This window comes from Ailuropoda melanoleuca, chromosome 9 (assembly GCF_002007445.2).
Source record: "Ailuropoda melanoleuca isolate Jingjing chromosome 9, ASM200744v2, whole genome shotgun sequence".
Lineage (NCBI taxonomy): Eukaryota > Metazoa > Chordata > Mammalia > Carnivora > Ursidae > Ailuropoda > Ailuropoda melanoleuca.
In genome coordinates, this window is record NC_048226.1 from 18,283,418 (window position 1) to 18,296,665 (window position 13,248).

At 43.2% G+C, this 13,248-nt stretch overlaps 1 protein-coding gene across 1 annotated transcript in view; it reads right to left on the reverse strand.

The window, feature by feature from the left end:
* CERS3 (ceramide synthase 3) overlaps nucleotides 1-12,731 on the reverse strand; it is a 104,130-nt gene extending 91,399 nt beyond the window's left edge. Inside the window, exons 1-2 of the mRNA XM_002922672.4 lie at nucleotides 12,238-12,731; nucleotides 4,658-4,758 (exon numbers count right to left, since the gene is read on the reverse strand). The gene's annotated coding sequence lies outside the window, so the exon portion shown is untranslated. The remainder of the gene's footprint in view (nucleotides 1-4,657; nucleotides 4,759-12,237) is intronic.
* Nucleotides 12,732-13,248: the final 517 nt, after the last annotated feature.

Here is a 13,248-nt window from a genome sequence, read left to right on the forward strand (position 1 = left end):
CACCTGGGGTGATACCCAGACCACCCCCCACAACACCGTGGGGTAGAATTTCTAGGACACAACATGTGGGAACCCAAGGCCTACTGACGTATCCAGGAAGAAGGGTTGGGACTCTGAATGTCCAATGTCACCCCTTTCCAGCTACCTGAGCTAGGAGAGCACGTGACTTCTTCCAAGCCTTGAATTCCTTGTCTGTAAAATAGGGATAATATATTCAATTACTCTACAGTCTAGGTCGGGATTAAATAAGGTCGTGTGTCTAAATCACTCTGTGTAACTTGGGGCACATAGTGAGTGCTGTAGGTGTTAGGACTGTCACTATTCACCTTTCCTCATCAATGGACTTGCAGGTGGCCCAGTACTCAGCCCTCATTCACTGATTTCCTACAATCTACTCGTCAGTATTAAAGTTGCCTGAACTAAGTGTCAGAAAGGCAGCAGCTTTTCTGAGGGACGAGTGTCACCTGAGAGGGTAACTCATTTCCTCAGTGACAGCAGGATTTCTTTAATCACTGGAACCCAACATGGCAGTATCACCAAAGGAATCATTTTACGAAAGACAGTAAAACCTACAGAAGGGTGTGGGCCCACATCTTGATCAAGAAGGAATTTCGAACATCCGTCTCACAGATGAGGAGGAGGCCGAGTTACTTTCAGGGAAGGACTTGGGGTTACTAAGGCACACTGATGAAGCACGCCCCAAATTTTAATGTTTTAAAAATATATGCTTATGTAATAGTTAAAGGCAGGGTTTCCGGTCACACAGCCTGCTGCCCCCGCAGAATGAAGCAGTCTTTGGAAAAGAACGAGATGACGAAGATTCTAGTAATCTTCAGATGATGGTGAGGTGCAGTGGGCGGGGGAGCCTATAGTAGAGGGCAGGAAAAAAATCTCAATGGCTCATTCTCAACAGCTTTGTTCATTGACTCTGAAATCACAGAAAAAGTTAAAAGGGTAAAAGGCAAGGTTTCCTTGTGGCAAGAACTGCTGGTGTGGGGCTGGCAGGTAGGCACCTGCTGGAACAGCCACTGTTTGCTCCCTTGAATAAAGAGGGATGGGTCATCTCCCTTCCTTGGTTGGGACAGCTGCTTCCTCTGTCCATGGCCACTACTCCTTGCTACTGGTTCACCCTAAGAAAATAATTCATAAGATCTCAAAACTGAACAGAACGAGTCATTCTTATCCAGTCTCGATCTACTGCAAGAAGCCCCTTAAAGAAAAAAAAAACATAGGTGTAACGCCCAGATTTTAAGTAGATAAGGAGAGAGACAAAGACGGATAGACAGATCAAGAGAGACGGAGACTTATGCAGGGCATCTGCAAAGTCTATCTAGAATACAGGGAAATATTTCATCTATTCATTGTACTGCTTTTGACTAATGATTAAACCCATGGCTTCAAACTTAAAGCTATTTTGCCTGCAAAAATGTCTGGAAGGAAAAAATCCTCGGTATAGTGTATGAAAATGTAACATATTATTTAAACACAAAAATTTGGGGGCTCCTGGGTGGCTCAGTTGGTTATGTGTCTGACTTCAGCTCAGGTCATGACCTTGGAGCCTGGGGACTGAGCCTTGGTCAGGTTCTGTGCTCTTCGAGGTGTCTGCTTGTCCTTCTCCCTCTTCCTTTGTCCCTCCCCCCACTTGTCCTCCCTTTCTCTGTCTAATAAGTAAATAAAATCTAAAAATAAATAAATAAATAAAAATTTCCCTAGGTTTCCAGACATTTCAAACAAACATTCTTTCCAAGAGAGTACCCTTAACTTTCTCTCCAATACATTTTTATATAATCTTCATTTCAGTCTCTCTGATTTCTGTCTATCAATACAAATCAATGCTATGAATGAGAGAAAACACTGTGCTAACATATAGAGTTTCCTTTGTCAAGGTCACATCTTGTGCATGCCCAATTCCTTTTTCCCTGGGGGACAAAGGTCAAACATGTGTCCATGTGATTTTCTGGCTATTCCTCTATTGATCCTGATTTGGGGTCTCCGCATTCCTAAGTCTTCTTTTTTAAAGTCTTTTCTCTTTAAGCTAAGATTTATGGGCTCTTTTCTCAAAATTTTTCCACCAAGAATTATAGTTGCAGAAGTGCTACCGGGAATGACTGGTCTGAATCAGGGTAAACAGGACCACGTGTGAAACTAGAGAAGAGCAGAGGGGGGACTGGAACAGAGACGACCCAGGCGGCCGGCTCCCGGTGCTGTGTGAGGGGATTCAGAGCTCCTTTTCTGTGTCATTCCCGTTACTGAGATTTCAATATGGAGGTCTTAAGGTCATTGTGAAAGAAAGGCATGCTCTGAAAGAACGTGAACGTGAACGGAAGGATCCCATAATATTCGACAGCAAGTATCCCAAGTGCAAGTATCGTCTGAAACATACAGAAAATCGACCGCCTTCGCCTTGTGTCGAGTCTCTTAAAATGGACCAACAGATCCCTAGCGGAGCCTCAGTGATGTCCTTTTGTTTGGCGGGGGGAGAGCCTGGATACTTCTCTTCCCTGCCAGGTAAAGCTGTTTCTCAGTAAATCTGTCTTCCTGTGAGTTTACGAGGGCGGGAATGTTCCTCAGCTGCCACCTTACGAAATCTGAGCGATTTCGGCCCCGCCATGCTGTCAGGTGGAAGTTTCCAGGGCGTGGTGGTAGAAGAGGAGTCCCATCTACATATGCCACAGCAATTCTGAAACTGCTCAGCCTCTGTGGCTCTGTCAGGCATCAGTCAGTGATATCATTACGCACCAACTGTGTACCAAGGCGCTGAGCTTCAGCCCCACCCTTCCACCCTGGCCTTGTTTGAAAAGACCGCACTCTGGCCTTCTGCTAGCCGTACCCCTGTCCCACTGGCCGAGGAGTCCATCGACCTAAGGCTACATGCCCACCCACACACCATACCCCCTCTCCAGACTTGCCAGGGGGCACCCAGGACCCTAGAATTCCCTGTCTAAACCCCTTTAAGTCCACTTCCAAGACCTGCATGGACCCTTCCCTGGGTCTGTCCTCTGAAATGGGACAGCACAGTATCCCTGAGACCTAAGGATGGCCGCCAGGAGACTGCTGGGGCGGAGACGAAGACCCTCACACTTGAACACATACACAAAAGTGTCTGCACACACGTGCACTGGGCTTCTAGCCAAGCAGGACAGTTCTGGGGCTGGGAAGGGGGATAGGGCCAGGCGGAGGGCCAGATAACTCCACATGTCCTCTTGCCTTGGGCCCCTCCAATTTGAGGGGTGGACCTGCCTGTCCACAGGGCCTCAGGATAGGTCTGCAACTCTAGAAGTCCCAGGAATACTGGAAGCCAAAGATGGATTCAGGCTGAGAAGCCACCAGAGGGGCTGGTAGCATGACTGAGACAGAAATCCTCAGGTAACTTCCGACCATCCAGCTGAACCACTCTTCCCCAGAGAAAGCGCCTCTTTTGTCTGCAGAAAGTAGTCTATTCCTTCCGGCTTCCTCATGCTTCCCTGTCCCCCAGGCCCCCACCAGCTGGCTACTAATTCACTATTGACTCTCACCTCCCTAGAAAGTAGGCGGGGAAATACATTTGTGATCAGTGGGGTTTGTGTTTAGTGCAACTTTTGGTAAGAAGGTGTAGAAAGTATGGGCTAAAAGTCAGGGGTGGGGTTGGGCCTTGGTCATGAACCCCTTCTGCATTCTCTACGGATCCACTGGGAGTTGGTTGGGTGGGAGGTGGGGCGAAGGCCCGTGCCAGCGATCGCTGTTGGTGCAGGGAAAAGTGTCAGGGACGTGATTCAGAGGCCCAGCAGCTGTGCTTTCACAGCTGTAAACTGAGAATAATAGCACTGCCTCTTCACAGACCCGTACAGAAGTTCAAGGCCACTATAACTAACAACCAGCAGGGGTATCACAATGTACTCGATTTCTTTCACCAGCATTCGCTCATTGTAGCCTCATCACAATAATAATTAGTCACGCCCCCAATTTCCATATGCAAAGAGAAGTTTAGAGGGATCAAGTGACCTGGCCTAGATGACACAGAGCCAGAGCCAAAGTTAGGCGCTGAGAGCAGCAAAGCTCCTTCTCTTTACTGTACTTGACTTTGCCTTTCATCCATATTTGTGTACATGCGCTGTGAGTAACTCCCCCCCATGCAAATCATCATTTCTGATTGTCACTTTTGATGACTTTGAAGCCCTGTGCTTTTGAAAGCTCATCTCTCACAGGGGAAGAGACTGGAAGCTGGAAACCTGCAGGACAGACAGACAGAGACAACTCTTCCTTCCAACTAGAAAGGAGGCTCAGGGAAAATGGGAAGGAGAGGGTGGGGGGCAAGATCAGAGCACAGACACGGCAAATATCAGCTAAGCTTGTAGAGCTCTTCGCCACCTGATGCTGTCAGAGGAAACTTTCACTCAACATTTCTCCTCTCAAAAAGAACAGAGTATGGATGTACAGTGTATCATAGAGAATGACGCTGTACTTCCCTTGCCCAAAACACCTCTCCTCCCCCAGAACACAAAACATTACCATACAATAGTAAAGCTTTGGGGCACAGATGTCACTTTCCAAGATCACAGTTAAGACAACACAGCAGAGGTTAAATAAAATAAAATAAAATAAAATAAAATAAAATAAAATAAAATAAAATTAAATTAAATTAAATTAAATTAAATTAAATTAAAATAACAGTAATTACCTTGAGTATAAAGGGTAGCTTTCTGCGAAGGAATTCAAGTACTGTGTATATATGTCGGTCTATATATGCGTAAAAGTTTTGCCTTTACTTTCACAACATCCCTGCAGAAGCAAAAAAGGGAAACATAATTAATAGACTATACAATGATACCCCTAAGTTTCCTTCTGGTTCTAAAACTTAAAGTCAGAGTTGCAAACCAGTGGCAGAACTTGGTGTAGGTTGAACTGGGCCTAACAATCAGTTTCATTTGAACCACATAGTGCTTTAAAATAATTTGAGCCGGCATCTAGAATTTAGGAATTTTCACAAAAAAAGTCCAGATTCACAGCTTCACTTGGAAAAAATCCCCCAAAAGACCAGGCAGTAATCACAGGACCCACAGGCCTTAAGAGAGGCTCAAGTTTCATCACCCTGCCCACTGCTCATTTCAGTTACCTGTCCAGCTTCTAAGGCATTAACTTTGTGATTCCTTATGTCTTTAAGATTCATCAGTGTGAATTAAGTCCTCAAAGTCAGTGCAAGTTCAGTAAAGGCAACAAGAGCTTAGCACTGCCTCGTGTAGTGATTACAGTTCTATCAGCACACATTTTTTTTTAAAGATTTTATTTATTTATTTGACAGAGATAGAGGCAGCCAGCGAGAGAGGGAACACAGCAGGGGAGTGGGAGAGGAAGAAGCAGGCTCATAGTGGAGGAGCCTGATGTGGGGCTCCATCCCAGAACACCGGGATCACGCCCTGAGCCGAAGGCAGACGCTTAACCGCTGTGCCACCCAGGCGCCCCAGCACACGGTTTTTGAAAGAGCCACTTGTGACTCATCAGTGCCCTGGTTCTCAACACTGGCTCTCTCGGGGGATTACCTGGAAAATATTTTTAAGCCACGCTCTCCTCTGATTCAGAACACCTAAATCAGGACCTCTGAAGCTGCCGTCCTGGCATCGGTATCGTTATTGTTGCTTAACAAACATATTTATTAAAGCCTAGCATGCAGACAGTAAAGTAACAAATCACAAAAGTAAACACTGTGTTATAACCAGCAGCCAGACCAAGAAACGGTGTATTACCAGCACCCCAGCTCCTCCATTGTGTCTCTGCCCCGTCACTACCCCACTTTCTCCAACTATCCTCGCCTAACCTCGAACACCACGGATTCATGGTGCCCATGCTTGAACTTCACATGAACAGAATCACACTGACTGCATTCTTTTGCATCTAGATTCTTTCCCTCAACAGTTGCGATTGAGACATATCCAGGTTGATGTCTGTACATAGCTGACTCACTGTTGCTAGGGTTAAGTATTCCATGGTATGACTATACCACAATCTATTTTTCCATTCTCCTGTTGAGGGACATTTGGGCTGTTCTGACCTGGGGGCTCTAACATATAAGGCTAAGCTCTGTGAACATTCTTGAGCACGTCTTTGGCAAACGTATGCAAGCATTTCTGTAGAGCAATGCAAATGTAACGTATACTCTCGTTTAATAGATCCTGTTGACCTGTCTTCTAGAGCTGTTGTGCCAATTTACACGCCCACATCTGTGTATGAGAGTTCTAGGTGCTTCACATTCTCACCAACACACCTGCTATCTATCTTTTAAATTTTAGCCTCTCTGGTGGCTGTGTAGTGGGACTTTACTGTGGTTTTAATGTGCATTCCCCTAACGACCGACAAGGTTGAGCACGTTTCATGTTTTTTGGCCAATTGGATATGTTCTTTTATGAAGTACCTGTTTCAATCTCTTGCCCAATTTTCTCTTGTGTTGGCCTATCTTTTCTAAAGGACTTGTTTCTTTATTCTGGATATGACTCCTCATTGTTTATATGTATGGCAAAGCCTCCTTCCCTTCTACAGCTTGTCTTTTACTCTTTTAATGGTAAGCTTTGATGGAAAGAAGTTATTAGTTTTAATATAGTCAAATTTATAGATCTTTTCCATATACTAGAACTTTCTCCGTTTTGTTTAAAAAAATCACTGCCAGCCCCAGGGTCATTAATCTATCCTATTTTGTCATCTAGAATGATGATGTCCAATAGAAAAACAGTGGGAGCCAAATACGTAATTTAAAGTTTTCTGGTAGTTGCATTTTAAAAAGTTAAAAAAAGTGAAATTCATTTTAATAATGCATTTTATTTAACCCAACATATCCAAAATATTATCATTTCAACACATAATCAATATAAAAATTATTAATGAGACATTTTGAATTCTTTCTCTACAGTAAGGTTTTGAAATCTTGTGTGCGTTTTGCACTTAAAACCTATCTCTAGTGGGTTGGCCATGTTTCAGGGACTCAGGAGCAACAAAGGGCTAGTGGCTGCCACTAGGACAGCACAGATCTAGAAAGTATAGTTTTACCAGTCAGTTTTATCTGCCACATCTACATTAACATTCAGATGTGTATACATTTTTTAAAAGATTTTATTTATTTATTTATTTTAGAGAGAGGGAGCGTATGCTCATGATTGGGGGGAGGGGCAGAGGGGGAGGAGGAGGGAAAGGGAGAGACTCTCAAGCAGACTCCCTGGGGGGCTCCATTTCATACTCCTGAGATCATGACCTGAGTCAAAACCAAGAGCCAGATACTTAAGCAATTGAGCCATCCAGGCACCTCAGTGTGTATAAATTTTGAGGTTAGAATCAAAATTCAGGTTTTTTTCCATCTTTATATTACATATTATATACATATTTATATATGCATAGCATCAATGTTATCGTAAATCAAGTGTCCAAATATGTGGAGGCTTATTTCTAGAATTTCTAGTCCATTTCATTGGTCAACCATGCCGTTTGCATTTAGTATTTTTTTTTATGTTCCCTAGTTAATTCTTACATTCAGCCATTACTGAGAACCACTACCAAGAAGTCACAAAATTTATCAGTAGCTATGACCAGAAATTTTATAGAGCAGAGAGGAATGGAATAGAAGAGAAAACATCGATATGTGCCAGGTATTGTTTCATGAAATTTTATTTCAGTTTGTGTGTGTGTGTGTGTGTGTGTTTCTAAATTGAGGTCTAAAAACTATTTCTTACCATCAGTGATGGTCTGAAAGAAAAATTTGAAATCCACTACCATAGTGTCATCTATGAGGCAATTACTTGGGAATATCCAGCTCGCATATTATTTTATAGTCATCATCTAGAAATGTTCTGAAGTTTTACACAATTGGTGATAGACCAGACCTCCACACAAGGCAGATCTCCATTTGAAACAAGTCAGGGAAAGCCAGTTACGGCTGATGGAACAGGAGGAGCTCATTATAAAGCCTGTGACTTTGACCCAAAGTAGACTATGATGATGAGTTCGTGATGTGAACATTCCAAATGAAAATTGTTAATCTGCACAATTTGAAATTTGTTTAGCATCAGCAGATTTTAAGTTTTTCAAATTTTAATTGGATGTCAAACAAGAAAACAAAATTTGAGGGGAAGAAATTAAAGCCAATTTAGTTATTAAATGATGTTAAGTAACCTTCGTTATTGAAGAAAATGCTCTCAGAATGTTTGCTTGAATCTTGAAATGATTATTTAATTGTTCAGCCTATGTCAAGGTCAATCTAATCAACAACTATTTATTGACTTTCCACTAAAATATGTCTGGCAAAGGAATCAAAATAACAGAAATAGACCTTGTTCTTGCATACAAGAACTCTATGGAGAAAAACGGATCACGGCACATGACTTTCCCTCACCAAGTAGTTCTGTTAGAACATGGAGATAGTAAATAAGAATGATTTTAAGCCCCTTAATGTAGTGTTTAATCTCCTCAAACAACCTAAATACATGTCTTAGCTGTGAGTTTTACAGTTTTCCCATTAAGAGAGAAAGGAGAAATGTATTTGGTGGTCATTTCACAACATATACAAATGTTGAATTATTATGTTGTACACCTGAAACTCATATTGTGTTCTATATCAATTGTACCTCGATTAAAAAAAATTAAAAAGCTGGAGACCTGTTTTCATTTTTCCCTTCTCCAGTCCTAGCGACCACACGTCGCATGTTTCAGAAGGCACAGCTACAAGATGGAAGAAGACAGAGCCATCTATGACAGGAGAAGAAATAACGTTGGCTGCACACACACACAATATATGTATCTTTTGGGTTTGTTTTCATACGGTGCACCAGCACAAGGAAGTGCATGTGTGTGTGAGAGAGAGACTGTGTGGGGTGTGTGTGTATCAATCCTAAACAGAGAGATTGGGATACTTTCATTAAATATCTCCATTTCTTGCTTTCCTAAAGATATAATTCGGAGATTAGTAAAGGGGAAACTCCATTGAATTGAAACCTCTGTAAACCAAACACCAACTACGTGTTAGGCCTCTGCTGTGTTCAGTTACCTTCCTTAAAAATGCATCATGAACCCCTCCACAGTCTCTCTAGTGACCAGGTGAGCAAAAAAAAAAAAAAAAAAAAAAAAAAAAAAAAAAAAAAAGAAGAAGAAGAAGAAGAAATGGTTACTAAAATGAACCAAACCCCTTTAACTTTACATTTGAGTGGAATTTGAACACTCACAGCTTGCGAAATTTTGAACTCTCATACTTAGGAGGGTGAAATTTGTTTCAAGGTCACCCAAGCTAAATTAGTGTGCTTTCTCAGACTTTAAGTTATAATAATAATGAAATTTGGGAATAACTGTTTTAAAAACACAGTGATTGCTGAAGTTTATTTACAATCAAACATCTGTCTACCATCAACAGAAAGCCCTGTGGAGAATTTTGGCTGGTAAAGTGTTGTACAAGGTCAAAGATTCTTAATACCCCCATTCACTTGCTATTCGAGTGTTTTATACTAAGCCCTAATTTATTTTAATTGGGTTTTTAGCTTGGTTTATGTTTTCATCATTTAAAAAACTATCTTCAAGATGCAATTTTAAGGCAATACACATAGTAGGACCCATAAAATGATGAGATTGATTGTTGCATAGGGCTTAGGAAAATAAGTCTTGTTACTTTAGAAAGACTTCCTTCATAGTGCCAATTGTCTGGTCTGTCTAGGGCTGTCCCAAAGATGTGTTCAATCATTCTGGGTCCACCAAATAAATAAAACAACAAACCTGGGCCATGTAGGACCAATAAGGTTGGTGTACTGGGTGTGCAGGTGTTTCTAAGAGAAGGGAGACCCGCATTTGATTCCAAAGGGAACTCCCCTCTGTTCCTCTAATCTCTCTGCCATAATCTGCAGTTCATCAGGATTCAAAATTAGGGACAGATTGCCAAAACACCATTCTTGATGCCAACTAGCCCATTTGATGAACTTGACTATAGGCTTTTAGCCAGTAAATAAGTCAATTGCTCTTGTCCAAATCCATCTTTATAAAGGTGTATTATCTCCGGTTGAATCTTTGGACTACATCCCTAAATTCACATTGGGGAGGCCTTGGAAGCCCAAGGCTGTTGTACAGATGGCCTGGAGCCCAGGGTAAATGAATGGCTTCCACACTACACTCTGTGTTTTATGAGACCTTGGAGCCAGACCCTCCTCCCGTGCACAGCCTGCCGGCAGTGCCTTGGGGGCCTAAGAAAATTCAAATGAACTCTGTGTGTGTGTGTGTGTGTGTGTGTGTGTGTGTGTGAGTGAAGGCACACAAAAAGCATATCTTTCCTATAACTGTGCAATGATTAGCGCAACAAACTGACCCTTGCTAAAGAGGTATCTGATGTTCTTGCTTTTTGCCTGATTTTGCTATGATTTGGGGGACTCCTAACATAGGATGCTTACTGCTCTTTTTCAAAGACTGTGTCAAAGCCAGATCAGCATCACCATAGAGGATCTCAATAATCACAGCCTGATTTTCAAAGAAAGTAAGTGACACTATGCTAGACCAAAACACCACCAGTCAGCCCCATGAGGACCGAGTCTTATCTCCCCTGATCACTGCTGTTACCCCTGAGCCCAGAATAGGATCAGCAAATAATTGGAGAAATGAATACTATATAACGAAAGCCTACCATTTGTCAATCATGCAGAAGGCATTTTGCATGCCTTTTCTTTCTATTCCTTATAACAAATAACCCTGTGGGATGAACATTATAATCATTAGCTTACAAATAAGGAAACTGAGGTTTGAAGAATTTCACTGACTTGCCAAGATCACACAAATAGTAAGCAGAAAGCAGGGATTCAGATTTAGATCTATCTGCCTTACTAACCCTGTTCTGTCCACCACACCATGCCTTCACCCCAAGAGAAGCAAATTATGGACTGACCCTTTGGTCTTTTGCTATAAGATACCAAGTTAACATATTTACCTATCAAAATGGGTTCAGAAACCCCTCCACATGACCAGGACGCTGAAGGGCTGAGAGAATGGGATAAGAATAGAGACGGCTCTGATCACGTATTTCTGTGTGCAGAAAGGCAACAGAATTTGGGCTTTCTCACTTCCCAACTATGCCACTATACCTCTCACTAAGCCCAAATGTCCTCATCCGAAAACTGCACGAGTTCTATCTCACTGAATTAAATGGGAAATGCATTTATGCACAGCAAGGACTCAATAAATGTAGATTATTACTAACCCAGAGTTATGTAGATTATTACGAACCCAGAATTATCTTGAAATTAATTTGACTATTTTAGCAAAGGCAGAAATAGTTTTAAAGGGAAGACTATACAATTATTACCTATTTTCCCCTTAACGAATTTGCCCCTTTGTCCAGAAAATTCTACTGATGAAATTTTAAGTGGAAACCCCTTAAAAAAAAAAAAAAAGGCTTGTAGGGGAAGAGTCATGAAAAGGGGCTGTTTAAAGTCAGAACCCTCACCCGTGGTATAGAAGGCACTTGGTTAGTTAATGAATAAATGAATACTTATTCATTTAAATGAGTATGTATCCTCTGGGGAGTCCCAGAAGTTTCTTTCCCTGGCCCCGTGAGTAAGGCTTTTCTGGGAATAAAATTGCATAGAAGAACATCTGGCTAAACACGGACACTGGTTAGAAAAAAAAGAAAGTTCTATTATGTTTCTCGACCCGAGGCTGGCAGTTGTAGAACGAATCGGCTCGTGTCTTCCGGACGCCGCGTGGGGACGGTCCCGCCCGAGACAGAGCCAGCGGAGAAAAGTCTGCCGCTGTGAGGCGGGCAAGTCCTGCCTTGTTCCACATGTAAGACATTCTGACAGGGTCTGGACATCTGCGGTCGCCCTTTTCATTTCTCCCTCCTCATAAACCGGGCTGCGCCGGCTGCGTGCTCGGCCTTCTGTGATTCCACGGGCTGAACAAGCCTTCCTTCCTAGCCCGACAACGAATCCACTTCCACTCGCCAGAGAGCAAGTGCTACAGGTCAGAGAAGTCGGGCCTCAACATTTGCTCTCCACGACCGAACACTTCTGAAGTCACACTCACCAAGCAATGGGCTTCAAATCTCTGTTTTCTGTATCTCTGCCTGAACAGTAGGCCCAAAATGAGCATTTTGGACATCTCCCTCCCTATCTCTTTCTCTCTCTCTCTCTCTCTCTCTCTCTCTCTCTCTCTCTCTCTCACACACACACACACACACACACACACACACAGAGTCAAGGCCAACGTGGTCTGAGAGTTCTTAAATGGTAAAAACATCAGCGAAATGGTGCCTACCTTCCAGAAACTTCGGTCCACAAAGGATGCCCCTTGCCTGTGAAGAGCAGTCAGAGCCAGATTTCCAGTGTTCCAGTCAGCCTCGTTCTCGTCAGAGAGCAACACACCTCATCTCCACGTAAGCTCTGAAATTCTTTCAGAGACCCACCCTCTAAAGTTGCACGTCTAGATTTCTGACTGAGGGCGATCCGTGACGTGAGGCAAGGCTACTGGATGGCACCTTCTGGTTCTTCCTGACGGGATGTTGCTTCCTGTTTCACCACTTGGGAGAGGAGAAGACTGGAGTTCAGTCAGACACGGGATTACAAATGCATCAGTTGCCTCACGCCTGTTGGTTTGGGTGCATACGGTCATTAGTCAACTCCTGAACAAGATGGTCTTGCTGTCTGTACTGAAAGGAAGGGGTTTAAGCGGCGGAGAGAAACCTGAAACACTGTTGACAAGCCCACACTATTAGCCGAGCGGGTCTGACAGCTATGGCACTCTCTAGAAGCCTGTGAGTATTGGCGGGGCTTTGTGCTGACTAAATCATCACCACAACCATCACCAGCCCGCCCTGACACGCATGGAATAAGGAGCATCCGTCCACGGAAAGGCCACCTCTCTGTCTGTCTCCTGGCAGCTGGGGAGGAAAACGTCCCTTCTTTTGCACCATATAATGCCCCCAAGATAAAAGTCTGGCCACCTTTTCCTTTTGGAATAGTCAGAGGTAGTTCTCCTTGTTTTTATTTCTGCCAGCCTCAAAGAACAGTCAACACAGACAATGAAAGACAAACCTGTTGGTGGCAGGATGCCAACAGTTGTCCGTCTGTCTGCCTGAGGCCCTTCAAGTCCAAAGGCAAGTTTGCCTGCATTTACAGTGTTTATTTGAGACAGGAGACCTTTGGGGGCCGTGTTCACTTTCTCCTGCCTGCAGATGAAACAAGTACGGGTGTGGATTATTTAAAGGCGCCTCGACGAGCAAGGAAGCTTCGGCAAGTTGGTTCTTGCACCCCTCGGAGCCAAAGCTCA